The 9,788-nt window shown below is 34.4% G+C and overlaps 1 pseudogene; it reads left to right on the forward strand.

The window, feature by feature from the left end:
* Positions 1–3,092: 3,092 nt before the first annotated feature.
* LOC141550626 (biogenesis of lysosome-related organelles complex 1 subunit 2-like) lies at positions 3,093–3,417 on the forward strand (annotated as a pseudogene).
* Positions 3,418–9,788: the final 6,371 nt, after the last annotated feature.

Raw genomic sequence — 9,788 nt, forward strand, 5'->3', positions numbered from 1 at the left:
ATTAAAACAATTATGAGATACCACCTCACATCTAATGTTGGAGAAGATGTGAGGAAAATTAGGACACTAATACATTGTTAGTGTAGTAATGAATTGACCCAACCATTCTAGAGAGCAATTTGGAACTATTCCCAAACTCTAACCAAACTATGCATATACTTTGATCCCCAATACATCTATATCTTGAAAAGATCATTAAAAAGGGAAAGGGAACTACATGTGAAAAAAAAAATATTTATATCAGCCTTTTCTGTAGTGGCAAAATATTGGAAATTGAGGTATAACTGAATAAGGTGTGGCATATGAAAGTAATTGAATACTTACTGCATAAAAATGCAGTAAGAAATGATGAATAGGATGATTTCAGAAAAAAGCCTGGAAAAAACTTGTACAAACTGATACAAAGTGAAATGAAAAGAACTAGGCAAATATTATGTACATTATCAGCAACATTGTATGATTTTTTAACTATTAATGACTCTTCTTCTCAGCAACAAAGACAAGTCCAAATACATATAAAGTAAAATGCTATCCACATCCAGGTAACAACTAATGAATTCAATGTAGATAAAAATATGTTTTTTTTTTTTAATTTTAATCTTTTTCATTTTTTTCCCTTTCTATTTTTTCTTTCACAATTTTGGCTTTATATGGAAATATGATTTACATGACAGTAGATGTGTGACCTATATCAAATTCCTTACCATTTTTAGAAGAGGGGAGGGAAGGCAGGGAAGAAAGAAGAAAAAATCAGAACTCAAATTTTTTTTTTTTTTAAATGAATATTAAGGGGCAGCTAGGTGATGCAGTGGACAGAGTAACAACCCTTAATTCAGGAGGAGAACTTGAGTTGAAATCTGGTCTCAGGCACTTAACTGTGTATCCCTCCGCAAGTCACTTAACCCCAATTGCCTCAGGAAAAAAAAAAAAAAAAAAAAAACCTCAAAAATAATTTTGACATGTAATTGAAAAATAAATTTAAATATTATTTGTAATGTCTAGGCTAGAGATGATCCTTGGAATGGGTCTTTGGTTTCAGCAAAATAATCACCACAAGGATACTCAGGAATAATTAGGAATAAAGTGTTTATTAGTTCCTTCACAGTCTGTCTCCTTTGCCTGGGGCTAGGCTAGCTTTCTGGGGGACCTTCAGATGAGCCTTGATCTTAGTGGAAGAATGATGAAGGCAGGAGAGCAACTAGAATGGTGGGAGATGGGATGTCTTTCTTCCAGTCCTTGTTGGCTCATATACCTTATTGTAATTACATCATTACAGCATACTGATTATGTGTGAACTTAGAGAACCATTACATCACCATGCTAAGTATGAAGTGTAAAGTCCAAGCTAGCTCCCTGGATGTCTCAGGATCAACCAGAGTCAGGATAAGCAAAAGCCCTTTGTCTTTAGGGGGAGAAGTGAAGGAGATGGACAAAACTACCAGGAGTTTTGTCAAGGACCCTTCCTTGATTCTAGAGTCCAGAATCACCACACTTTTCTCTTCCTTGCACCTATTCAAAATTTTAGCCCTTTACAACTAAGTATATATGTAAAGTAGATAATGATTGTCTCATTAGTTCTTCTGAGTTAACACCTTGTTTCAAGTATACTTCTCCAGAGTTCTGGCTCTCTACAATTATTAAATAGAAAAACATTTCCATGGGGACTAAAAAAAAAATGCCTTTCAGGGAAAGAAAAAGAAAAAAAACAATTTATTTTTCTTAGAATAATTTAATCAAAGAATTTATCTTAAGTATTTAAATTATTCATTATCCTAAAATAAGCTATGCTTTATGTATCAATAACTATAGGTATTATTTATTTAATAAGCAACATTTTGGAGAAGACTTTTTTTTTTAATTTTTAGTAATGACTTTCTGTTAAAATAAATCTATTGGGAGAGGATTCTGGGACCATGGAAGAGTAGGTCAGAAAATTCTAAGCTCCAAGATTTTCCCCAGAATCAAGAAAAATGTGCCTTGGAGTGAATGTAGAGTGGTAAAAAATGAACAAGAATTGACCGGTACTACTGAAACAACCAGAGAAGTAGGATAGATATTTGACCCATATGAAGTGCAAACACCTCCACTGGCTCCCCTGAAACAGGAAGATGTAAGTCTTTAGTAGTCTTATCCCCAAATATAGGAGTTTTCACCTCCCAGACAGTGTAGGAAACAGGATGCCTAAGCACAAAAAAATTGAGGGAACTTCTGTAAATAAGAGACCCAACTCTGATACCAATATATAACCCTGGGTGAGTGGGTAACTCATCACACTAGATGAATGCAGAAGCAGTAGGACAAATATGCTATAGACATTGGCATAAGGGTGAAATATTTGGTTTCAGTTCCAGGTCAGAGGGGAGAACTGAAGGTGGACCTGAGGCCAGAGCCATCATAACTCATACCTTAGGACTTGAGGTAATTAAAATAACAATCTGCTATTATTTTTTCTTAAATGAGAAGACAGAAGAGAAATAACCCAATTATAAAATGATATTGTGGGAAGAAAGAAGAGTGCAGTTTGTCTTTAAAGTAGCCAAAAAAAGAGCTGCTTCTACCCCAAAGAATAATGTCAAATGGTCATTTACCCAAAAAGAATTTATAGAAGAATTCATAAGAACATTAAAAATCAAATGAGAGTGAAGCATTTTTTTAAAAATAAGAACAATCCAAGAAAAACAAGAAAACGATGAAAAGAAAGTCAACCAGTGGGAAAAAGAGATCAAGAATATTAAGAAAGAAAAAAGACTCCTTGAATTACAGTTGAATGAGAGAAATCTAGTGATGTTGTGCAATGCAAAGAAATAAAATATGAAGATTGGAAAAGAAAATAGAAGAAAATATGAAACATCCCATAAGAAAGACAACTGATCTGGAGAACAGATTAAGAAAAGAAATCATCTTTCAGTCTTCTTGCTTCACTTCTCCTCTCCCTCCTCCCCCCTCTCCTTTCTCCTTCCCCTTCCCTTTCCCCTTTCCCATTCTCATCTTTCCCTCCACCCTCTCTTCTTCCTCCCTTTCTTTGCCTAGAAGATGCAGTGGTGGAGATGGCTGAGCTTGCTGAGTCATACATCACAGAGTTGTGCCAGCACATGCTCTCCAAGATGGCCACACGCCTGACAGTAAGATGACAGCTACCAATAAAGACTATAAACTTCTGTAAAATATGAACAAACTGGCCAACCTGAAGTATCTAGAAATGAAAGATATTACAGTAAAAATAAGTGGGCCCTATAGACCTAAACCTGAAAGATGCATCACTTCAGCTTTATCTAGATTAGGTCACTTTAATTGAGGAGCAAGCAAGCAGCAGCTATTGAGCAGGCAGCCTACAAGTTGAATACATATTCAAAGAATCTGAAAGCAAAGTACAAGAAGTTAGAGAGAAATCAAAAATTCTTTAGCACAAAGCTTTAACTCTGTCAATGTTTCATGACAACTGAAATGAATGACATAAAAGTTGTCAATCTTCTATGCTTCAGTACCATAAAAGGCAGTGGTGCTACTGGAGCAGAGCCAAGATGGCAGAGAAGATATATGCTTTTTTCTGGTCTTCTCCTATACCCTCAATAATTAGCAAATTCAGCTTCTGAATTAGCTCTGGACCAATAGAATCCAAGAATACTGAGAGTGAAACAAAATACCAGCAGAAGATAATTTTGAAAATCTCCAGAAAAGATCTCTTTCAGGCAGCCACAGAGGGAAGTGGCCAGATACAAGTAGGCACACTATGGATGCCAGTTCATGCTATACAGACCCAAGTAGATTTGACAAAATGGAAAAAACAAAACAACTCCCTGAAAAACAGAATTTGTGAAATGGAAATTGTAAATAGCTCCCCCTCAAAAAAAAAAAAAAGAAAACAAACAGAATTTGTAGAAGGGGGGAAAATAACTCCTTAAAAAACAGAATTTGGTAAAATTTGACATGACTAACATAAAAACTCAATTAGAAAATACAAAAAAAAAAAAAAAAGAAAAGAAAAAAAGTAAGTAAAAGAAAATTATTCAACTAAAAATCAGAACAGAACAAAATGGAAATGAATGACTTGATGAGACATCAAGAATCAGTCAAGCAAAACCAAAAAATGAAAAAAATAGAAAAAAAATGTAAAATACCTACTTGGGAAAACAACTGACCTGGAAAATAGAACTAGGAGAAGACAATCTAAGATTTATTGGACTTACATGAAAACCATGATGAGAAAAAGAGACTAACACACTATTGTTTCAGGAAATCATCAAAGAGAACTGCCCTGATGTCATAGAATCAGAAGGTAAAAATTAGCCATTGAAACAATTCACCCAACTCTTCCTGAGACCCCAAAATTATACCTCCAAGCAATATTGTGGCTAAATTTCAGATCTATAAGACCAAAGAAAATATTACAAACAGCCAGGAAAAAAAAATGAAATACCAAGGAGCCACAATAAAGATTACCCAGGATCTAGTAGCTTCTACTCTATTTTATTATTTTTTTATTTAGAATTTTTTTTCACAGTATATATGCATGAGTAATTTTTTTATAATATTATCCCTTGTATTCATTTTTCCAAATTATCCCCCCTCCCTCCCTTCCCTCCCCCCAATGACAGGCAATCCCATACATTTTACATGTGTTACAATAAAACCTAGATATATGTGTGTAAATACCATTTTCTTGTTGCACATTAAGTATTAGATTCCGAAGGTATAAGTAACCTTGGTAGATAGACAGTAGTGCTAACAATTTACATTCACTTCCCAGTGTTCCTTCTCTGGGTGTAGTTATTTCTGTCCATTATTGATCAACTGGAAGTGAGTTGGATCTTCTTTATGTTGAAGATATCCCTCTTCCATCAGAATACATCATTCATACAACATTGAAGTGTACAGCGATCTTTTGGTTCTATTCATTTCACTCAGCATCAGTTGATGTAAGTCTCTCCAACCCTCTCTGTATTCCTCCTGCTGGTCATTTCTTACAGAGCAATAGTATTCCATAATCTTCATATACCATAATTTACCCAACCATTCTCCAATTGATGGGCATCCATTCAACTTCCAGTTTCTAGCTACAACAAAAAGAGCTGCCACAAACATTTTGGCACATACAGGTCCCTTTCCCTTCTTTAGTATTTCCTTGGGATATAAGCCCAATAACAGCAATGCTGGGTCAAAGGGTATGCACAGTTTGACAACTTTTTGGGCATAGTTCCAAATTGCTCTCCAGAATGGCTGGATTCTTTCACAACTCCACCAACAATGGATCAGTGTCCCAGTTTTGGCACATCCTCGCCAACATTCATCATTATTTGTTCCTGACATCTTAGCCAATATGACAGGTGTATAGTGGTATCTCAGAGTTGTCTTAATTTGCAGTTCTCTGATCAATAGTGATTTGGAACACTCTTTCATATGAATGAAAATGGTTTCAATTTCATCATCTGAGAATTGTCTGTTCATATCCTTTGACCATTTATCAATTGGAGAATGGTTTGATTTCTTATAAATTAGGGTCAGTTCTCTATATATTTTGGAAATGAGACCTTTGTTAGAACCTTTACTTTTAAAATTATTTTCCCAATTTGTTGCTTCCCTTCTAATCTTGTTTGCATTAGTATTGTTTGTACAGAAACTTTTTAGTTTGATGTAATCAAAATCTTCTATTTTGTGATCAATAATGATCTCTAGTTCTCCTCTGGTCATAAATTCCTTCCTCCTCCACAGGTCTGAGAGGTAGACTATCCTCTGTTCCTCTAATCTATTTATTATCTCATTCTTTATGCCTAAGTCATGGACCCATTTTGATCTTATCTTGGTATAGGGTGTTAAGTGTGGATCCATATCTAATTTCTGCCATACTAATTTCCAGTTTTTCCCAACAGTTTTTTCCAAATAATGAATTTTTATCCCTAATGTTGGTATCTTTGGGTTTGTCAAAGATTAGATTGCTATAGATGTACCCTTTTTTGTCCTTTGTATCTAATCTGTTCCACTGATCAACCGGTCTATTTCTTAGCCAATACCAAATGGTTTTTGGTGACTGCTGCTATATAATATAGCTTTAGGTCAGGTACACTTAGACCACCTTCATCTGACTTTTTTTTTCATTAGTTCCCTTGCAATTCTTGACCTTTTATTCTTCCATATGAATTTTGTTGTTATTTTTTCTAGGTCATTAAAATAGTTTCTTGGGAGTCTGATTGGTATAGCTCTAAATAAATAGATTATTTTGGGGAGTATTGTCATCTTTATTATATTCGCTCGGCCTATCCAAGAGCACTGAATGACTTTCCAATTATTTAAATCTGACTTTATTTTTGTGGCAAGTGTTTTGTAATTTTTCTCATATAATTCCTGACTATTCTTTGGTAGATGGATTCCCAAATACTTTATACTCTCAACATTTGTTTGGAATGGAATTTCTCTTTGTATCTCTTGCTGTTGCATTTTGTTGGTGATATATAAAAATGCTGAGGATTTATGTGGATCTATTTTTGTATCCTGCCACTTTGCTAAAATTCTGAATTATTTCTAATAGCTTTTTAGCAGAGTCTTTGGGGTTCTCTAAGTATACCATCATGTCATCTGCAAAGAGTGATAGTTTGATTTCCTCATTTCCTACTCTAATTCCTTGAATCTCTTTCTTGGCTCTTATTGCCCAGGTTAGCGTTTCTAGTACTATATTGAATACTAATGGTGATAGTGGGCAACCTTGTTTTTCACTCCTGATCTTACTGGGAAAGGTTGCAGTTTATTTCTCTTGCATATTATGCTTACTGACGGTCTTAAATATATGCTCCTGATTATTCTAAGGAATAGTCAATTTATTCCTATACTCTCAAGAGTTTTTAGGAGGAATGGATGTTGGATTTTGTCAAATGCTTTTTCTGCATCTATTGAGATGATCATATGGTTTTTATTAATTTGATTATTAATATGGTCAATTATACTAATAGTTTTCCTAATATTAAACCAGCCCTGCATTCCTGGTATAAATCCTACTTGATCATAGTGTATTATCCTGGGGATGATTTTCTTCAGTCTTTTTGCTAATATCTTATTTAAGATTTTAGCATCGATATTCATTAAGGAAATTGGTCTATAATTTTCTTTCTCAATTTTCGATCGACCTGGTTTAGGTATCAGTACCATGTCTGTGTCATAAAAGGAGTTTGGTAGGACTCCTTCATCCCCTATTTTTTTGAATAGTTTATATAGCATTGGGGCTAATTGTTCTTTAAATGTTTGGTAGAATTCACATGTAAATCCATCTGGTCCTGGGGATTTTTTCCTGGGGAGTTGATTAATAGCTTGTTCTATTTCTTTTTCTGAAATGGGACTATTTAAGAAATTTATCTCCTCCTCTGTTTATCGAGGAAGCCTATATTTTTGGAGGAAGTCCTCCATTTCACTTAAGTTATCAAATTTATTGGCATAAAGTTGCGCAAAGTAACTCATTATTTCTCTAATTTCCTCTTCATTGGTGGAAAGATCCCCCTCCTCATTTGTAAGTCTAACAATTTGATTTTCCTCTTTCTTTTTTCTGATCAGATTTGCCAAAGGTTTGTCTATTTTATTAGCTTTTTCATAAAACCAACTCTTGGTTTTATTTATTAATTCAATAGTTTTTTTACTTTCAGTATTATTGATTTCTCCTTTTAATTTTTGTATTTCCAATTTAATTTTTGGTTGGAGGTTTTAATTTGGTCTTTTTCTAGCTTTTTAAGTTGCAGGCCCAATTCGTTAATCTTCTCTTTCTCTATTTTCTTCAAATAAGCCTCTGAAGATATAAAATTTCCCCTTATTACCACTTTAGCTGTATCCCACAGATTTTGGTATGATGTCTCATCATTGTCATTATCTTGGGTGAAATTATTAATTGTTTCTATAATTTGCTGTATCACCCAGTTATTCTTTAAGATGAGATTATTCAGTTTCCAATTACTTTTTTATCTATTTGCCCCTAACTTCTTACTGAATGTAGCTTTTATTGCATTGTGATCTGAGAAGAAGGCATTTATTATTTCTGTCTTCCTACATTTAATTTTGAGATCTTTATGTCCTAATATATGGTCAATTTTTGTATAGGATCCATGAACTGCTGAGAAGAAAGTCTATTCCTTTCTATTGCCATTCAGTTTTCTCCAAAGGTCTATCATACCTAGTTTTTCTAAAGTTCTATTTACTTTTTAAATTTCTTTCTTATTTGTTTTGTGGTTTGATTTGTCTAAATCTGAGAGTGCAAGGTTGAGATCTTCCACTATTATAGTTTTACTGTCTATTTCTTCTTTCAATTCTCTTAACTTTTCCTTTAGAAAGTTAGATGCTATACCACTTGGTGCATATATGTTTAGTTTTGATATGGCTTCATTATTTATGCTACTTTTCAGCAGGATATAGTTTCCTTCCTTATCTCTTTTAACTAGATCAACTTCTGCTTTTGCTTGATCTGAGATAAGGATGCTTTTTTGGCTTTATCTGAAGCATAATAGATTCTGCTCCAACCTTTTACCTTTACTCTGCATGTATCTCCCTGCTTTAAGTGTGTTTCCTGTAAACAACATATTGTAGGGTTCTGATTTTTGATCCAGTCTGCTATCTGGGTCCGTTTGATGGGAGCGTTCTTCCCATTCACATTTACAGTTAAAATTACTAATTCTGTATTTCCTGCCATCGTATTATCCCCAGATTATGCTTTTTCCCTTGACGCCCCTGAATCCCTTCCCCGATATTTAATTTATAGACCCCACTTGTGATGTACAGCCCTCCCTTTTTTTTAGTATCCCTCTCCCCTCCCTCCAAGTCCCTTCCCTCATTCTCCTTTTCCTTTTCCCTTTTCCTCTCCCCCCTTTTAATGAGGTGAGAGAGAATTCTCTGAAAAACAGATATGTCAGTTATTTACTCTTTGAGCCTCTTCTGATGAGAGTAAGATTCACACAATGTTTCTCCCCCTCTCTAAATTCCCTCAGATATGGTGTATTTTCTATGCCTCTTCCTGGGATGCAGTTTCCCTCTTTTTATCACTCCCTCCCATTTTTCTGATACTACCCCCTTCCCTTTACTACAGCCCCCTTTTTTTTCTTTTATATTAATAAGATCAAATTATCCATGAGTACTTTCTATACACCCACAAGAGAGATACAGTTCTCAAGGGTTCTGTGTACGTTTTTTGTTTCTCTTCAGTCTTGTGGATGTAGATCAAATTTTTTGTTTAAGTCTGTTTTTTTTCTTAGAAACATATGGAATTCCTCTATTTCATTGAATGACCATCTTCTTCCATGCAAAAAGATGCTAAACTTAGCTGGGTATTTTATTCTTGGTTGCAATCCTTGATCTTTTGCCTTTTGGAATATCAGGTTCCAGTCCTTTCTATCTTTTAATGTGGAGGCAACCAGATCTTGTGTGACTCTTCTTGTGGCACCTTGGTATTTAAATTGTTTTTTCCTAGCTGCTTGCAAGATTTTCTTTTTTGTGTGGTAATTCTGCAGCTTAGCCACAATATTGCATGGTGTTCTTTTTTTAGGGTCTATTTCAGAAGGAGTTCGATGAATTCTTTCAACATCTACTTTCCCTTCTGTTTCTATTATCTCTGGACAGTTCTCTTTGAAAATTTCATGTAAAATAGAATCTAGGCTCTTTTTTGGTCATAGTTTTCAGGAAGTCCAATGATCCACAGATTATCTCTCCTAGATCTATTTTCCAGGTCTATAGATTTTCCCAGTAAGTATTTGATGTTATTCTCCAGCTTTTCATTTTTTTTTTTGTTTTGTTTTGTTTTGTTTGACTGATTCTTGGGTTCTCAA

The sequence above is a fragment of the Sminthopsis crassicaudata genome, chromosome 1 (genome assembly GCF_048593235.1).
Source record: "Sminthopsis crassicaudata isolate SCR6 chromosome 1, ASM4859323v1, whole genome shotgun sequence".
Taxonomy (NCBI): Eukaryota; Metazoa; Chordata; class Mammalia; order Dasyuromorphia; family Dasyuridae; genus Sminthopsis; species Sminthopsis crassicaudata.